Source organism: Haliotis rufescens, unplaced genomic scaffold (genome assembly GCF_023055435.1).
Source record: "Haliotis rufescens isolate VD_foot unplaced genomic scaffold, xgHalRufe1.0.p SCAF_11, whole genome shotgun sequence".
Taxonomy (NCBI): domain Eukaryota; kingdom Metazoa; phylum Mollusca; class Gastropoda; order Lepetellida; family Haliotidae; genus Haliotis; species Haliotis rufescens.
Window position 1 is genome coordinate 29,441,534 of NW_025963791.1, and position 20,792 is coordinate 29,462,325.

A 20,792-nucleotide genomic window follows, 5' to 3' on the forward strand; every position below is an offset into this window, starting at 1 on the left:
GTGAAAAAGCCTCGTCTGTTTCAGATTTAGATATATGCATAAAGATTCAGAGTAACAAACAACTATCCACTAGACTGTATGAGAAGAGGGAGGATTTCGACTTTCCAAAGTCAACGTATCCTTTCCTTTCTCGAGCAACATTCCAGCAGCTCCAGCCTATGGTGTCTACATTTCAAAACTTTTGAGATACAATCGAGCATGCTCTTTCTACGAAAAATTCAAAATGCGTCATGTACGACTCTTTCTCAAAAGTTGTTTAATCAAGGTAACATCATTTAACGCATACGTAAAGCTTTCAAAGCGTTTTATGGTAGACATGAAGAGGACATTTCCAAATTTGACCCATCTGTGGTAAACATTATGCAATTCCGAATTTTGAACTGACTATTGTTTGTTTGGGTGACGGATGCCACCGGATGGAGCACGCTCATCCTTTCGCGAACACTTGGAATCAACTCATATTCATAGGGATTACATGTATGATACAATGTGTAAAATGGACTCAGCTTTCAGCAAATATTTCATGTGATTAATGGAAAGGGTTTTGTCGCTTTCATTTCCACGGACAGGCGTAACAATGGATATACGAACCCAGCTGTTAGAAGAACAGTTGCAATAAAATCTGAGGTGTACACATTTATCGCTCGTACAGGATATTTTATAACAAATACACACACACAGACACATATACAAACGCAAGGGCACTCTCATCCACTAACACACGCAAATTCGTTCCACCTATCACGAATAGTATTTTATTTAAAATTACATTACATTTCTTTTCTCTACTACATACGTCACAATTCTATTCGCGCAAGAAACGACAATAAAGTGTCAAGATTCCTGATACAATTAAGTTAAAATGTCCAAATGATCCATTGGTGATGCCCTAAACTCATGAAACATGTCACAGCAGCAGTGAAGCAAATTATTCCAAGAAGATTGAACACATTAGGATTCCTATCGTCAATCAAAGACTTCTGATCAATATACATTCCAATCACTGTCATCAATTACGACTTATCATTGATCATCGAGCATCCGTTATCGCGCATTAAGAAATCTTGACAACACTTTTCGCGACACCTCAGCATCTTCTAAATCTAAACCCTACCTACCAGCTATAGTTGAAATGATTGAGGTGCGCGAATCCCCTAACACTGTGTCATAAGTCCGCCGCAAGATGAGTGGAAGGATCACATATTTCAAGGTATCCGTCGTTCCGTTTCGCCTGCAGTCACATCACAGACTGAAATATAGCAGGATTAGGCAGATGTACGTATTTGTCATTGGAACAACTGACAAATTTAAAATCAATCTAATTCCAAGTAAAATGTCCTCTTGCAAAGAGGCATATTTGACACTGGTGTTGATCATGTCCAGCTTATGTAAGGCCATATATACTGGATTATTTTACAAAACATGTTCACTAATGACAGAACACTCTAAACTGCGTTTCAACGAAATATTCATGAAATATTTGAGATTCATTTAGATTTGGTATATATTTTCCCTTTCCCTCAAACCGTATCCCACTGACAGTAGAGAATTGCAATTAAAAAGATAAAAAGCTCTTTTTGTAACGGTAACCGAGTCATCCAATAAATATGCTATTATACGTATTGTAAAGGGATCAATGATAATCGTTCTAATACCCATAATAATATTACGATATTTGTCTTGATTTTAACACATTATTTATACAAGAAGTTGTTTACTACATGTCGTAAATTGCATGTGGTCAATTTCAGGTACGTCAGGTTGACAGTCTACATCATATATAATCGTTAACTGTTAATGCCAGGTTGACGCTCTACATCATATATAATCATTAACGTTCGCATGCATTTATAGCAGGTCCTATCTCATCATACAAGTAGCACCTGGCTCTCGGATTGTAAGTCGAAGCTATCAATAAGGCTGATAACCGTTCTGTAAAACCTGTGTACATGTGTACTTGCCTTGTTCGAGTTGCATCCCTTTGATGTGCAGGAAACATGTGACCGTTGGTTCGAATCGCAGTTCACCCTGATTATGTTTCTAGGTTTTTCAGCACCATACTCATGCTGGTGGTTTCATCAAACCGATACACATCTAAGACCTGAATCACATCACATCGATTTTCTCCACGGTCACGCCGTGAAAATATTGTTCAAAATTGTGATAACCCAAATTCCTTCACCTCATTCACTAAAGAAACCAATAACACGGACAATGTTGAAGAAGACAAGTGCATTGAAAGTACTAGTTACTTTGAAAGATATCTGACATATGTGTTTTCATTGACACGTTAGCTTCGAAACGCATTGGTATTGTCGTGATAGTTTCGTATTATCATCTTATAAATAATTGTCAAATTACTTTCGCTTTTGTATTTATTTTTTTACTGCATCCGACATTTCGACTGCACATAAGTGGGTATCATCACCATATAAGTAAGTATATGTAACGCACTCCAGTCACTGATTGCGGTACTTCAGGCATGTGAAACATGATACACTTACCAAACCAATAGAACATAAATATAGAGCCTGCGACTGACATCCATATCATGACACGTGGATGCAATTTATTTAAAATCAATATCCATACGTAGCCCATGTTGTCCTGTCTGCCTGCAGCGAACACTCATTCCTTGACATAAATAACATTCTAGAAAGACAATCACGACAGATATACAATACTTAAAAACATGTAATTGTATTATATGTCAACGTGATAATGGTGCCATCATGTATTTTTCAAGTATGGAAAAATGCGGAAGCCGGTTTCCATTGGCGTCGTTGGTCTGTGTTTGTACGCTGTGTATTTTGGTTTTGGCCTTTCACAACTGTGATAGGTTGGACCTGTTTAATATTCATTAGGGTAAACGTGGCCTTGGGACCTGTTTCCATCACGCTCATAGCTAAGTATCATATCTGGCGGCGTTATGCAGCCCTCAGTGCACTGTTACAATTGGGTTGTCAGTCTCTCTTGCCACAGTAGTGCGCCAAACTTGTGTGCAGTGCATTCTGATGGATGATAAATGCCTTGAGGAAATTTATAGCGAGTCTGAATTCTACAAAGCCAAAGATCGATTATTGTGGCTGCTAACATCCATACAATTTAAATAAATACAGAACTAATTTACAAGAATTCCTTGACTCAGTTGACAAATGGTGCGTGTCGTCGAATATATCTTCTGTTATTTACATTTCCCCACGGCAAGGATTTGCAGCGTTCAGAGTACTCTGAGTACACTCATCATGTGCTTGATAACGGTGTTAGAATCTACACCGAAACGTCGCCCAATTGTAATAAAGAAGTTGCTCATCCATAACAATTTTGTCTTAGTTACCATTCCAACTTCTAAATGCCACTCAAAGAAGTTACTCTGACATTGGTGTATAAATCTATTAAATTGTTTACCTCAATGCACACATTATTCGGTTACGTCAAAGTTGCACAAGAAGAATCGATAGTATCGTATACAATTCTAATCATAAGAACAGAAAAGAGGGTGAAATAATCTTGAAAAATCCATACGGACTTTAAAGCACCACTTAAAGGGCAAGTAAAGTGCGATTTTTGCGAATATCAATATCCTTTACATGGTAAGTAAATTTCCGAGGGGAAAAAATCATAACATTGGTAGAAGGTATTTAAATGTCCAAGTGAAAGTGTTGGATTCACACGCTCCTTAATTCATTTTTGGGTGTGTGCGCTGAGCGGCGGCGCGTGTCAAAGGTTTTTATTGGCTGATGTGGAATTCATAGCATCTATACAAATACTACTATTGCTATTAATCCCCTTTTGTCTCATCCATCACCCATGTACCTAAAACAATAGCTGCTGGACAAGAAGGGCGACACCAAATAAACCACCAGGCAGACTGGGCGCCGGCCCCAGCGTTAATATTGCAAAGCGCATGAGTGAGTGAGTATGGTTTTACGCCGCTTTTAGCAATATTCCAGCAATATCACGGCGGGGGACACCAGAAAATGGCTTCACACATTGTACCCATGTCGGGAATCGAACATGGGTCTTCGGCGTGACGAGCCAACGATTTAACCACTAGGCTACCCGACCGCCCGCAAAGCGCATGAAACACCGAGATCCCGTTTTTAACCTCAAGGAAGGGGCATCCCCGCCGCCTAGGAAAATTTCGTTTGGGGGACGTTTCGCCTGTTGGTTTTTATCGTCTGTTTTACAACGGAAGCGTAGTGGGGCCACGGTGAAATTATTTTTGTCTAAGTATCTCCTACGTAGGACTTAGTATCTTCTAGTAGGACTTAGTATCTCCTACGTAGGACTTAGTATCTCCTACGTTGGTCTTAGTATCTCCTACGTAGGTCTTAGTATCTCCGACGTAGGACTTAGTATGGCTTAGAATTACTATCTCCTGCGTAGGACTTACTATCTCCTACGTAAGACTTACTATCTCCTAGTTTTTCAAATTTTATTTTGGTCAAGCATTTGTGATATGTCCTGTAGTATTAAATTTTGTAAAGTTGCTATGTTGACTTTACTTGCCTTTTAAACCACCAAGCGTCTAACATAAATCGAGTTACCCTAAGTTTGGCTCAGATGGGTCATGACATACGACAATATTGTCACCACATGTTCTACCTTAACGCACGTCGATAAAAATGTTAATTATAGTTCGAGTTGTATTAGTTTAGGTGAACAGAGATTACAGCATTGATCTCGTGCAAATTTTGTCCCAGACCTACATGTATGACGTTATCAAAACACGATTGGATACTGTACAAATTGTATTACTGAGAATTCCCTGGAAATGATGAGACCCGATTCCAAAACATCTCTGTGAAGAATGAACGAAGTAAATACTCCCCAGCCAACATCAGTAACCAATCAGCAATCCTGTTAAAGAACTTACCCCGTTGGGAGTTTCCAGTGCCATTGAAAGAGTTATTTCTTTACGGTAGCAGTGTCAGGTCACGACGTGTCTACAGCTTATATAGCTAGGCATCGTCAGGCATACCTGTTAGGTAAACCTTGCTCGGGAATGCTGTACAGAGGAGTCGACTTTATAGGAATGTCGCCGTGAAATAGGCACTGCCTACACCAATTGTCTGTAAGATATGTTACTGACTGTGTTTGCAGCCGATTTAAGGAATTGGAGTACGCGTAGGTGGTGTCATCATATAGATTAGTACGTGATTAGGTCAAACGTTCGACGCCATTGTGACAGGATTACATCATTCCCCATATTTTTGATCTGATGCTCGGACTGACACACTCGAGTGAAATTATCCTATGATCAAATCACACCCTTCAGGACACAATCAATTCCCCTTAGGATCAGATCGCTCCCCTGAAAATGCAAAATACACATTTTTTTGTGTGTGGAAATAATATAACTCAAAAGGGGTACAAAATGCCAAAGTAGTTATTAACAGGGGGTTACCATTGAACCGAGCGTGGGCGCGTGCGTGCGTGCGTGCGTACGTGCGTGCGTGTGTGTGGATGTGGTGCGGATGTAAGTTGAAATCACATGTTGACGAATCATGTTTTCCTTATAGGAAATACATTGTTTTCAAGTTCTAACCTACAAACTAAACACGCATAATTGTTGCAATACTCTTGAGGTTTAGGAAACATTGAGTCACATTTCTTTCTAGTGAAGTTGTAAACAAATAATGTACTTTAAGGTAAATCTATATATATATCGTGGACACGGGGGGCCCAATCGTCTAAGGCGGCGCGATTCGCTGTGCAGAGTTGCGTCCCTTGGGCACGCCAGAAACCTATGACTGTGGTTTCGAATCCCGGTTAGCCCCGATTATGTTTCTCGGTTTGTCAGCACCATACCCTTGCTGGTGGGTTTCACCGAAGTAGTAAACGTCTAAGACCTGCATCACTTCTGGCTTTCCTCCCACATTAAGCTGACACGCCGCAATATAATTTGAATGCTGTATAAAGTGGCGTTAAACCCAACTCACTCACTGACATGACGTACACACTGGCAACACATGTAGGTTACTTGATTTTTACAGCTTAGACAAGCGTGATCAAATCAAAGTTGGTTTTACTGATACTGTGTGTCTCTCTGGGTGTATATGTGTGTCTGTGTATCTGTCTGTGTCCATGTGTATGTGTGTGTTTCTGTGTATGTGTGTGCGTGTGTTGTGGTGTGAGGGGTGAGGTCGGAAATTATATTAATGCTTTAACCGTTCAAACAATATCAGCTGAGATCGTTATAATTATACTCTGATAATGAACACCACCCCTCTCGATGGTAAAACCAAATGAGATCAAAGTTCTTCCTTGGTGTGTTGGTCCATAAGCTGTTTGCAATGGTAGTACCACTATGATTGCTGTGAACTTCTCTCAGCACATTAGCATTTTCAAAATTCAGGTTTTAGGGATTGTCTCCAAATGTAACGAATTATTGCTTTTAGCCGTTTATAAAGCGACAAAAGTATACATTATCGTCTTCCAATGATGTCTAAAAAGATTACACCTTGAACGTTATAAAAATGCGCTATTTATTAGGTATTGCCTTTCAATTCACATCTGCTGTTTGTACTTGTCGAGTAACACGTCTTGAGCGTACGAGATAATATACAAGGTTTCTTCTGTTGGTAACAAATCCGTTGTTTAGCAAATGTCGAGTATATATGCCGTTTCATGTAACCTTGGCTTAGTGGCGATAACCCTACCCTTGGTCGCACACCATCGTCCTGTCTGGAAGATGTATTACTTGTCCTTTTAACACTATATAGTATCACAGCCGTCTGTATCGGGTCCAGAAGGTCAATGAATCCTGTCAAGCTATTTGAACTGTTCTACACCACGTGAACACATTGGCATAGTACCGATGAACCAGGTTCCTCTTCCCCATTACCTTCAGCAATAGAGATTTCCTGGACGGTGTGAGAGAGATGTGAAGCACACTCGTCTTGTAAGTCACGAGAAGTCTCATTGTGCTGCGGTTTGTTAGCTGATGGAGGCCTTGTAATTCAACGGTTCGTCCGTAAGAGGTATTCGTTGAAGTGCTCACGGGATCCTACTACTGTGGCTTGGCATTTAGGTTATGAAGAGTTCATTAGCGGAATGTATCGCTTCATTTGCTAGGTTTATGCATCTACACTTGAACTGTAACTTCACCGAAAACCTTAAACCTACAGCCTAACTACTGTTATATAAACACGGATGAAGCAGTCTAGTTGGCATGCAAAGACACACTCCCACAGTCGATAACACCGAGTGTTTGTCTATTTCGGTCAATTGCTATATTGGTTAATAAGCAGCTATTCTCTCTTAACCTCACTTGCAGCTGTTGTGGCTGGTCGGGGAACCATATTGTCCTGATTATTACACCGTTTAGTCACGATACTGCTTTGGCCGTGCGCCATGTTCTGTTGCCGAATCGATGAAAGGGATCAATCACAACGTACACTGTATATATCAACAGAACATAGGGGAACGATGTAGTTTAAGGAAATGCTGTTTTCACGTCGATACCTTTGGCCCCAGAGATCGTAGGGGGCTGCTTCATCAAGATCAGAGTTTCAAACGGTCACTGAATAATTTTGTTATCCTTTAAATACGTGAAATGTAGCAGGCCATAAGACACGCTTGTAGTCAGTTAGTATACATGATGAGGTAACGTTAGATGTCCCATGTTAACACAACCATATAGCGTACGCAAGTCCAGTAGGCCGGATGACATATCATGGCTTCCGCGTTGCCATGTACACATCTGAAAGTGATTATCCAATCTTAACTTTAACCACAGCTCTCGTTTTCACGTAGGAACCTTTACGTGTAAAAACGCAAACTTACTCTTTCGAGTACCCAGATAAGTACCTTTTAACCTTTTCTTTCAATTTCAAAATCCCAGGCACACTATTGATTTTACATATTGTACACAATCCACGCGTACAGATGAAACGCCCGCGTACAACAGAATATAGAATTATCATTAGCTCACATTTAAGAATCCCATTTTAATGAAATGCTGAATGAGAGTAATATTTTAAGCATAAAACCTGATGATCAAGCCTCATTTGAACTCAGCATGCATGCATTTTCTGAAACGAAATTACAAGATATCTGGAAAGGATAATACTGTTCTTGAAAGTTTATTTCTTTGGCCAAATAAATCAATAAGAGAACTGAGCTTGATGTAGTCAGTGTTGACATGCTATTGCACAATTAGGTCGAGCTACTTGAACTTAACACTTGTTGGTGATGCAATGGTCCTGGACAAGAAGCTTCCAGTCAATACTTATACCGTGGTGGTGATCGTAACTGTTATATCGATCAGAGCTCATTCGGATATTCCGTGTGTCGTAATCATGGAGTGTAGTTTACATGTACCGTAAAAATTAGAAAACAGGTCCTCTAATATTTTCAACCATGCCCTTGATCCGAGTACTTGCAGAGTCAGTCCCATATTCAAAGCTGGGTGTTATAAGTAACAATAACGACAAACAATTTCCATGATCATTACTGTCCATTGTGCGATCTGACGTAATCATTAGCATGTGCTTATGAATCAATATCAAAGAGTGTTGATACCAGGTGTCCGCGAAAAGGTGTCTATCTGCCCCACACGCGGCACCCATTACAAAAAGAAAACCATGCAAAGGCAAGTCAAGTCAACAGAATTGGGAACAATTGATGATTGATCTGATCATATATTCTCCTTACTTACTTTTTATAACAATTATATATGCAACTAATGAACTAATCACATAATCTGTGCGGAGTGGCGTCCCTTGGCCACCCCAGAATCCTATGTTCGTGGGTTAGAATCCCGGTACGATTATGTTTCTTGCTTTGTCAGAACCATATCCGTGCTGCTCGATTTCACAAAATAGTAACGTCCACCCCCCCCCCCCCCCCCACACACACACACATACCCCAACACGCCGTGATATTACTGGAATATTGTTAAAAGCGCCATCACCAACCATCACTCTCTATCCCATCTCTTTGACTGTTCCATTACAGCAGTTGGGATATATCCAATGTTGTTTTTACTTGTTCAAACAACGTTTTGTGGGACAACCATCCCCAACTATCGATGCAGTAATCGAATCACATGATGTCGTTCAACGAAGACATAACGTATTTAATGTTCTGTGATAACATAGAGATAGACTGCTGTCACTATAAAGCGATCTTCGTAAAACCGCAGAAATATCTTTTAATAGAGACATCTCTCGTACAAAAACAATAGTTTACATGTGATGCAGAAGGTAACGATAACTCACGTCGTCATGGTTATTGGACACCAGCATCATCACCGTGGCTTATACGTTCACCAAATTGCACTAGCCTTATAAAACCGCTAAGGGCCATCGTCGGTAGAAATGTGATCAATTTTCTGCAAAACATTTTCCCTGGTGTTCACTTTATGACGAAACATTATTGACCGACAAAAATAAATTCACAAAGATTGAAGAGCATGTCTTTCGTTGAATGTTACTTAGCAGATAAGTTAAGAACGAACCAGGTGACGCTTTCTTCAGAAAGAAAAGAATAGTACATTATGGGTATCCCAACAGAGAGGATTATTTTAGACTAAGCTGTCTTTGAAAGACAGCTACTCTTGAAATATAATATGCGTTCTTTTCATATTGTGGCATCCATGAGAACCACTGTGTCTTGGTAATGACTCTATTACGTGATAGATGAAGGCGGAAAGTGTGTCAGATTTGCAGACTTGATGTCTAAACCAGAGACGTGAACCTTTTAATTACTTCTACCAGTTCCGGTAATTTCACCTTTATATTCAGGTATTATCACGCGTGAAGTTCATCCATCAGGTACTGGCAGGGGTTTTATTTGCTCGTGCCAAAGGGTCAATCATGCTCGTGTATTCATCCTTCTTGCTGATTATCTTCGTCGTTCATATTATGAAGGCTCTTTCAGTATATGAAGTTTTACCAAGTTGATAATGCATTACATGAATTTAATATCATGGACAATTTGGCACATTGGCAAATTCTCACAGGGATATTGTGTCTCTATAGGGTTTATGTTAGGTTCGAAGTGTTTTTTTTGGTTTTTTTTGTAATTTGGTTTATTGAAAATTCACAAATACTTTACCGAATTCTAAAATAAAACAGCAAGCTGTAGATTTAGGGGATCTGAAAGACGAATCTATAAATCCCTGTCACTGTCAAACCGAGACAAGTGACGCAATCAGCACTCTCCTGTTCGGCAAAGTGCTTTTTAGAGTGATGTAAAATGAATAGAGAGGAATATGTGTTCGCATATTTTGAACAGGTTTTAAGTATAGGCTTCGGCATGGTATAATTGTAAGTATTGCCGAGCACGATGTGGCCAAAATAGATCATAAACCAATGGTTCTATATTGCTATTGACACGTACAATGTGCTCTAGATGATATCTTCACCTAGCTTTCGAACATCCAGTCGCAACTGACTAAACAGTTATGTTTCATACCAATCACTTGAAGAGGTTTCGCTTGTGCTTATTCTTCTCAAGGAAATATCGATTACATCAAGTGTTTTAGAAGTGTTGGAATTTGAGTTCCAGCTACGTCCTTTCATATTGTCACTGTACACATCAATGAATCTGTTTTCCATCACGTGCAAGACCCCAGAAGATCACGGACGTCATTGACGTGTAATTTAAAGAAACCTCTGAGCGTGCTTAAAATAACAATTTGAACATTACACCAATTATCATTGCTTTTGAAAAAGATTAATCATCTACTTAAGCGGAAAAGTCATATTAAACATGATTACAGCATGGCAATAGGAAAGGTTTTGACTAAAGCCCAATGTAACTGCAATACCGTTCCTCGTGTAGCGGGGACACGGGAGGCCCAGTCGTCTAAGGCGCCGCGATTCGATGTGCAGAGTGACGTCCCTTGGGCACGACAGAAATCTCAGATTGTGGGTTCGAATCCCGGTTCGCCCCGATTATGTTTCTAGGTTTGTCAGCACCAAACCCGTGCTCGTGGCTTTCACGAGTGGTAAACGTCCAAGACCTCCATCACTTCGGCCTTTCCTCCCATATTAAGCTGAAACGCTGTGATATAACTGGAATACTCACTCACTCCTCGTGTAGCTTTTGTAATAATGATCGTGAGAAGGAAGAGGTTTTTGTGGTGTCGCGAGAGGGCATCATATTAGTTGCATGCCAATGAAACTGCAGCTCTTCTTATGATTCGGTACAACAGAAACATCGACAAGTGTGTGGTATGCTGCTTTAATACCTCAAACATTTCTTCATGTCATTTGAAGAATGTTGTTGAATTTTATCATCATGTGACGTGGCGGTTGTTACCGGTAGAGGAGGACCTGATTACCCTTTTCGCCAACACCTGGTGTCATCACTGACATTCAGTGATCCATTCATATAATTTGCACTGCTATTTTGCCGTTTACGCGCATTGGAATCTGCTGCTGTGGATAATCGAGACTGATTATTCTCTGGCGTTGACGTTTTATATTTAGTAAAATCTGTATGCCACCATAACTTTCTAAAACTGATCTAAGCTTACATTAATCCGAATCATTAGACAGACAGGAAATCAATGCACTAATCCGTGTCAATGTTAAAATAAGCTGATGCATATTTCATCATCCCATATTTCCCTTGAGTAGTGTAAGCTGTGTACTGGTGCATCTGACATTTTATACGCTTCCTGAATGGTGTCAAGAGATTATTCGCTCACAACATAATGAGTGTTCGAGTGAGAGAAAGGTATTTACTCCGTATTTAGCTGTTTCAGAAATATGTCAAGGCTGCTTTCAATTGGTGTAATTGTGAACTGACTGTTCAAAGTCATGAATCACCATAAAGTGTGGATTGATTCATGTCGCTCGTTCGACATGAAGCCGGTTTGAATTCATTTGAGCTTTATGTCCTGGCGCGTCGTCCATCTTCATTCGTAAACCTCTTGGAATTCTTTGCTCAAGAACAAATGAATTTAACCGAATTTGTATGCGGGTGTTGTTCACAAACTAAACATTCTTTTCTTTTGTGAAAAAAAGTTACAAGAACTTTAAATTTTAAAACTTTTCATCTCAGAAGATGAATAATTAATGTCCGTAGGTATTTTCAGACTTGTGCATCGGGATAGGCAATCACCCGCGGCCGTTGTAGGCGATGCTGCAAAAACATCAGTTTCGAGTTTTTAATGGAACCACTTGATTCATTGAGTGGAAAACGTTTTGAAAGTACTTCTTACAACTAGGGGATTCCGATTTCTTCAAGGCATAAAGTTAAAAATATATTCAGTTTGAAAAGTGAGCTGGAGCTTTGTGTGAATTATCTTGACCGTGAGTAGTTCAAAGCAACGCGAACGGCATTTAGGTATGACGCTGTAGATGCTGCTGCTAAGAAAGCATTTTCGATTTCTTTTCCAGACCTGTTTAGTGCACTTATTTGGACTTTAACATTCTAAAGGTGTTCAAGTAGGTGAAGAGACTCAAGTTATTTCGAGGAATCGAAATTGGAAGAAAATCAAGCAGAAAATGTTTAACGATCTTCGCAGAAAAAACATAAAGACCAGACAACCTAAAGAACACGCGTTTAGCACGATCAGTTTTTAACTCAGTTTTTAATCACACTTCGAAAATGTCCTTCTAAATGATGATTGTTTTATGAACATTTACAGTTAGCTTTCTGTCCCTTTCTAACCAATTCATGATGAAATTCTTCATCACATGGCAAGTTGGGATGATGCTCCGGCCCCAATCCTTCAACACTTCCTTTTCTAAAATAATTTACCATGATTCGTTTTCGTTCAGACACATGTGCACATTTATATGTTCGACTATTTTATCACCGTCACTGGTTTAAGTGTTTTGCATGAATATATATCGTACAGTCAATTAATAAAGATCGGACATAATGATTCGTACTATACATGCTCGAGGACGCGAAATAGGTCCTTACCCGACTGTGTACTGATATTTAGCGGTTATTTCTTTTTAATATGTGCGCATTTAGGATTTGAAACAATATTAATAAAAAAATATTCATTTATTTGTATTTACTCTAACTGTTTACCATTCACAACGGAGTCCTGCTCCTGGAGATATATCAAGCATGTCGCGGATCCAGATTGATAAACCTTACTTTCCTTTTGCTGTGATCCTGTCACTTGTTTGAATGAAACTTTGACTTTGTCTTTTCACCATGTCGCATTTGAATTCACAGACGTCAAACTAAGTTAGACTCGCAGCCACGTTCTGAACAATGGTCAATTGTTTAATCATTCGTTGGTTTAAACATTTTAATGAAATTTAAAGATCTTAGTTTTCAAGAGAGACAGACCAGCTTGATTGTTTCGATTTTCTCCAGAACTGATTTCACAAGTATTAGTCTATTATCGATTGGTGTTTCATTGTCGTGTGGCTAGGATGATTTCGGTACTACGAGAAGTGATGAGAATCTCAGTTGTCAGTATAACAGGAGCGTTGTGGCACTCGGGAGCTAAATGGAAGTGGATGCCCTGTGATCCGACGTCAATATCTCGATGGTGTATGTTTCTTGGAACAATTAAAATATAATCTTATAATTCTTTACAGACTGATTATGTTCTGCATGTAAGACATCATGTTTCTTTATACAATGTTGTATTGGTATCAACCTTTTTCATTTGGACACCGGTTAAAGTAGCTCCCACCACCCTATTCTGTAAATGGTGATTACTTGTATCGGGTGGTCAGGCTTGTATTTTCAGTCAGTTGTTTAGTCTTAGTTATTGTATCCGGAACAGTGCTGACTGAACAACGTCTTCTCACCCACTTTTCAGTATCAAGTTAATTGACAAGTGAGATGGTGGAGGTGAAATATAGTTTCACGTCGCGGGCAAGAATATTGCACTTACGTGCACTTGTATATAGGGACGTGCATGTACGTGTTTCTGGCTGAAAGTACTAATTATATAATTCGCTCGTATGTCGGTGTTATCGTGCCAACAAACTAATATACGGTTTACAAGGATACCCCATTCTGACATAGACGAATCGAGTTGGCCAATACTTGTTTTATCCCCTTCATGCCGAGCGAAAGGTAGGGTAACAACAAGTATCATCTTTTAACGTCTTTTGATATGACGCGGTCAGGGGTTCGAACCACTGACCCCCAGCTCTCCGGGCGGACGTTCTATCAACTACACCACGGAGACGGTGATTGGAGCTGTCGGGTAAAGAAGTAAAGAAAAGGGTAGGGAAAGAGGATGTTGGAAGGGATGGTTCCTATGGGAGGGTAGGATAGCGAATGGCGGACTACAATAAAAAATATTTAGAATGTTAAAACATCGGGATATGTATTAATGTAAGCCCTCCGGTAATTTATTCATCGACTGTTTACACAGATGTTATTTCACCGATATCGTTAATCCATATATAGTGGAAAGCATTCTGTATAGCGGTCATCGTATGTATTATGTATATGCCAGTGAACAAGCTGGCGTTCGGACGGAATGGTACCTGCAACTGATCACATGATCACAACATGTTGTGTTAGTCAGCTGCTTATGACGGCAATGTTATTAGTCGACTGTGGCATCATTGTTAAAATCATAACACAGTCTTTGCTCAGAACCATCCCTACCTCACTCAATCCCTCCCCCATACCCCCTCATCCACTGCCACCCACACTTACTCGTCAGCACCAACAGCCCACCCCCAACATACCACGTGCGAAAACATGCATAACACGCACACGCGCGGACACCACCATGACCAATCTGCTACTTCAGTAATTCAGTAGTTCAGGCCGAGAGCAGCAACAACCAAGACATACACTGACTGTATTGTGTCTCTCTGCTGTAGCGGTTAGAAATGAAATGTACACACTGACATCAACGCTGCAGTACTCGCCTTGCCGAACCGCCAGGTATCCACCTATTAAGGGCCAACAGGCTGGTACTTCATACAGCGGTATTAAGACATTATGGCCAATCAAACCGTGAAAACTAAATTTCAAACTTAAGTTACCATTCAACTGTCATCAGTGCTCTTAGGAAGGATCAGCTAACAAAAGTCATTGATTTTTTCACGGACATTGAGGAAGCACGCGTTCTCGCCATGCAGCAGAGCCCTGGATCGCCAGTAATACTTTTATATTAGTTCGGACTGCTCAAGCACTACTGTAATTTCTTACCAGCCCAATTTTCACCCTCGAATTAGGTTTGGTTCCTATGCGGTTCGGAAGAGCCAGAGGCTAGATCTTCCAAGGGAGCCCTCCTAATCTCATTCTGTATGATAATTTTGCTGATTTGTCGTGAGTGCGGAGGATATGGATTAGCGTCGACACACTAGCTGTCGTTCATTGGTTGTCAGCGGTGGGAGAGAGACGACCACCTCTCTGTGCTGTTCGTGGCAGTAGTCACGATCTGTAAAGGAACTGGGACCATTCATATAACAGGTGCGTGGACAGGTAGGAATAGTTTTCTCATTTGTCATTTAATTGTGGTATTGGGCTGTCGGTAAGCGCTTTTTTGTTTATCTTTCTTGTTTAGGCAAAAACGGTTCCTATTCAAGTGGAAGCACACTTCCGTTCCGTTAAACAAAACCATCAAGTTTAATTATCGGTTTTAAGGAACTGATTGGAATTATGTCTTTGTATAATGCGCATGAAGTATATAAACAGCAACAATGTATCGAATATTTAATAGCTTCGGTTAAATAGTACACATAAAACGACAGGGAAATGATATTCAAGGCTATAAAATAGAACAGATGCATTGGTAACATAGCTTTATAGATAACGTTCTCTAAACTATAATATCAGATGTTAAATACAGCTTTTGTATCGTTTAAAAGTGCATCTTGTACATGGACGATATGCCATATTAGTTCATTTCCACTGTGTATTAATACTTGATATAAGATGTGGAATATGGTATAACGAACGTTAGAGAAATACCCTTATAACTAGCCATACCTTGGCACCAGACTTCTGTAATGCATATATGGTATATAGGTTCTATACTTAATGTTTTTCGTCTTATATAGGATATGATAAATAGAACGACGGTGAAAAGTCATTATATCTAGTCATACTTTTGTACATACAGTTGCATATACACTTCCTTCTCCGATAGTCAAGTGTGTGAAGCAGCTGATGTTATCACAGCGTTACACTTACAGTTAAGGTTGACTCGTAGACACTGACGAATATCCTTAATGCACAACTCAGTTGGAACGATAGCCTCCAAGGGGATTAAGTCCAGTTTCGAGTTGAGGTTTTTAGCTCAAGGCTTACTGTCAACTTCCAAATCTGGACGTGCAATAGAAATTTGAACCACTCGGTAACGCTGCGGGACATTACCAATGAAATCTATACAGTATGTTACAAGATACACCGAAAGAGGCGAAATACTGCCAAGAATCAGTAAACAGAGTATATAGATGGAACTGGGCGATATCAATGTGTACAATGATCAGCCATACTTTTACGGATTCTTTAGAAATCCATTATCCCTTGCTCGTATATCAGTCGTGCCCAGCTTCTACTTGTCGACATTGGTCACGAAGTGCAGCCTTGAATGCTATCATTTCAGTTAACGATGATAAAATGGTTTGGTCTTAATTGTGTTGCAACAGATTCATTACAAAGTCGTTGCAACCGGTGGTGTGTACTCGTATCTATTGGTGCTTCGAAAAGAAGAAGTGTATTATTGATTCCACACACGGTTATGGAAATGTCAAAGTACGTGTTTCATAAAGGTGCGATATACCGTTATGTGGGAATACTCAGTGTGGTTGTTTGACGGTGGGCGGTAAAGGTTGAATTATTTATATGATGTTAAGCCCATTTGCAATGTTACCTGTCTACCTGTGAACAGTCCACCGAAAAGGATAATATAATTACTCCAACAAAATGTTAACGGTTGGAAACGGTTATTCTCTAATTTAAAGAGAAGTCTGTTCAAACTAGTGATTTACTTTCGGATAATCTCATAAAACAAAACTTTTGATAATTTGATATTAGTTCATTATGTGAGTGATTGAGTTAGTTTTAACGCAGCTTTGAACAATATTCCAATTATATCGTGTCTGCTTAATGTGGGAGGAAAACCCGAAGTGATCCAGGCCTCAGACGTTAACCACTTTGGTGAAATCATTTTGTAAAGGGTACGGTTGTTAATTGTAGACGCTCTTTGTATCTATGTATTGTATTGTGATGTGACCTGTTGTCCTGTGATAAAGAGCTACAGAGAATCGATTCACCTCATTACGAATTGGCAAAATCAGGTATGATGTCATCGGAGCTGATTTGACCTCACATATGTTGAATGCGTAATTATAAGAATGAATCTTTGCAATTCCAATCAACGTATTTATGTAAAGTTAAAAATGATATCAATATCAAAATGCACGTGTGTCTTATATGTACTGGTGGAAGAATGTTGCTTTAAAATAACGTTGAGCTGCTCTAAAATAATTATTGTGTATAATATGTACTATCATACTAGCTACCTGACTAGCCTACACATGGCTAGTATCAACATCGGAAATGTATGTTTGTGATCCATAATTCAATGTCATGACTATCGTCCCGATGTGACATGTTCAGTAAGGGGTGCTTTTGATAACGTGATATTCGAGTTAAAACGCAACGATTGTTAAAAAAAAAATATGATCGAAAATGAATATCTTATTATGATTCACAGCAATTGCACCGCTGCATAATTGCTCCGAGTAACATGTGCTCTGAAAGGTTGAATGACGTATCGACATAGTTTATCGGATAAGTATTGAATTAAAATGACGTCGTTCATTTTGTCAGCACAGTATAATAGCGGTTATTTACTGACTAAATTAATGGAACATGTGAGCTAAAAAGAATTATTTGTCGGTTGTATTCGTGTTTATAAGGTTCACTAGGCTACATAAACTATCCTGTTAAAAAAACAAACGAAAAAGGAATCGACCTATTGTCCCCAAAACATATGTTGCCTGAATTATATTTTGATTGCATGTTGATAGAGGATGTATCCACTGAAACGTGAACGTTAAAATTTGCATTCAAACTAAACATGAATCAATACTACGGCAATGACTAGATCGACGTAAAACACTGTATCCGCGGTATGTGGTTAGAACGTCCCCCCGGAGAGAGGTGAGGTGAGGTGAAATTGGGTTTAACGTCGCGTCCAAGATTATTGCACTTATATAGCGACGTGCATGCACGTGTGTGTGTGGCTGCTTGTACTAGTCCGGACTGATGCCGATTTATAGTGCTAGCCCACTGAGATACCATGCCGCAGTTTAACATGAATACCCCACTCAGAGCCGACCACTCCTTGCTTTAACCCCTTAATGCCGAGCGACAGACAGTGTAACAACAAGTACCATCTTTTAACGTCTTTTGGTATGACGCGGCCGGGGATCGAACCCCCCGGAGAGAGGAAGATCGGTGGTTGGATCCCGCGGCCACGTCTTTTCAGAATACGTTAAAAGAGGGTACTTGTTGTTAACCTGCCTGGCGCTCGGAGTCAGTATACTGTGTTAGTACAAGCAGCCGCACACCCACACACATGCACACATACACATACACATACACCCACGCTCGTGTGTATGCATGTACGTCGCTGTATACATTTAATTGCAATTATCTGAATGCGATGTTAATCGTTATTTCACCACCTCACCTGTAACACATGTGTTGTTTAATATATATGGACAGCATGATACATGTATATCTGATATGGTGCGGCGGCAACAAGCTGTGATATTTCTTCTTGTTCAATAATTCTATTTTGACACATACAAAATTATCGGTTATGCACAGTAATCGAGGAATATTACGCGAGTAACGATGTTATGCCAATGATACATTTGATGGCAGTAACTGACAATTGACACACATGATACATGTGGTGAGAAATACAACCGGAGGTTTGGATCCAGTACTCCAGAGTCCCCCGGTTATGAATATATCAGTGGTGTGAAGGCTATAAACTTCAGAAGATGGTACGGTATGTGACTGAAATACCGTTTAAAGCGGCGTTAAAATACATTCAACATCTGTTGTGCGACTGCGGTTGTGCGCATGTGAACGAGTGTCAGTGTGCGTTTGTGTGTGTGAGAGTGAGTGTATGCAAGCATTAATATCAAAGAGTGGTGGAGCGAGTGTGTATGCGAGAGTGATAGAATGTGTTTGTGTGCGAGAGAGTTAGTGATGGAGAGAGTATTATGCGAGGATGATGGAATATGTGTTTGTGTGCGAGAGAGTTAGTGATGGAGAGAGTATTATGCGAGATTGATGGAATATGTGTTTGTGTGCGAGAGAGTTAGTGATGGAGAGAGTATTATGCGAGAGTGATGAGATGTATTTGTGTGCGAGAGAGTTAGTTATGGAGAGAGTATGTATGCGAGACTTATTGAATGTAATTGTATGCGAGAGAGTTCGTGATGGAAGGAGTATGTATGTGAGAGTGATGGAATGTATTTGGGCGCGAGAGAGTTAGTTATGGAGAGAGTTTGTATGCGAGAGTGATGGAATGTGTTTGTGATGGAGAGAGTATGTATGCGAGAGTAATGGAATGTATTTGTGTGCGAGGGAGTTAGTTATAGAGAGAGTATGTAGGCGAGAGTGATGGAATGTATTTGTGTGCGAGAGAGTTAGTTATAGAGAGAGTATGTAGGCGAGAGTGATGGAATGTATTTGTGTGCGAGAGAGTTAGTGATGGAGAGAGTATGTATGCGAGAGTGATGGAATGTATTTGTGTGCGAGAGAGTGGGTGATGGAGTGTGTGTGTGTGCGAGTGAGTGAGTGATTGTATGTATTTGTGTTCGAGAGTGTGAGTTATGGAGTGAGTGTGTTTGCGAGTGAGCTATGGAATGTATTTGTGTGCGAGAGAGTTAGTGATGGAGAGAGTTTGTATGCGAGAGTGATGGAATGTATTTGTGTGCGAGAGAGTGGGCAATGAAGTACGTGTGTATGCGAGTGAGTGATGGAGTGAGTGTGAGTGCGAGTGTACGTCTGAATGAGTTGTTTGACACTGTCATCGGTGTGACTGCTACGAATGGTTTTCTAGTGGACTGCAGACTTCATCATCACCAGTAACGCGGTTAGCTTGTTTACTGCGTACCCTTTCTACTACATCTTCAACGGCGTGGTCCACTGCTTACGTCGTGTACAGAGCTGCGGCAGGCAAGGATCCTCTAGTCATGAGTTCAAATCACATACTAGTATTTCTTACGAGCGACTAAATTGGTTAACGACATTGGTTAGATCTTTCCCTCACACACAATAGGTAGTACCACGCTTGACATACTGACGTTAAGGCTACGTTCTGACCAAACGCGCACGCTCTGTCCAAATGTGCACGTGCTCCCCAAAACAATCACAATATCAAAGCTTTTACTCAAGGAAACCCCGCTAGACCTCTCAGTCTCTCAATACACAGACACCAAACACATCCGCTCTCACTCTCTCTGTCTCTCTTCTCTCTGTCTTTCTTTTTTCCCTCTCTCAATCTCTGTCTCTTCTCTCTTTTTCACTCTCGCTGTGTTTCTGTATCTTTTTTTCCTCTCTCTCACTCTCTCTGTCTCTTCTCACTCTCTCTCTCTCTCTTACCCATCCTCCTTTTTACCACAGACGCACGGTCAAACACAAAAGCACACATAGATTTTCCTCATGATCCCCTTCCGTTCTGTGTAGATCGACTGTGCAATGTAAATATATTCCAACAACGTCATACAAATAACGGTTCCTATGCTGATTAACGGATCGGAAGAATCACTGTTGCAAACCACCTTGTATTGATTATCCATAAGCATTTTATTCATGAATTTATGGAACGACTAATATCAAACGTCGAAGGTGGCCTGAAA

The 20,792-nt window shown here is 40.1% G+C and overlaps 1 protein-coding gene across 3 annotated transcripts in view; it reads left to right on the plus strand.

Moving 5' to 3' along the window:
• Window positions 1-20,792, plus strand: part of LOC124132597 (allatostatin-A receptor-like) — a 51,691-nt gene that overhangs the window by 12,723 nt on the left and 18,176 nt on the right. The window contains exon 1 of one of the 3 annotated variants that reach the window (XM_046496578.2): window positions 14,745-15,384. The exons of 1 other annotated variant lie outside the window; for it this stretch is intronic. The gene's annotated coding sequence lies outside the window, so the exon portion shown is untranslated. Of the gene's footprint in view, window positions 1-14,744; window positions 15,385-20,792 lie in introns of those variants that run through there. One more of the 3 variants, XM_046496580.2, reaches the window with a different exon arrangement.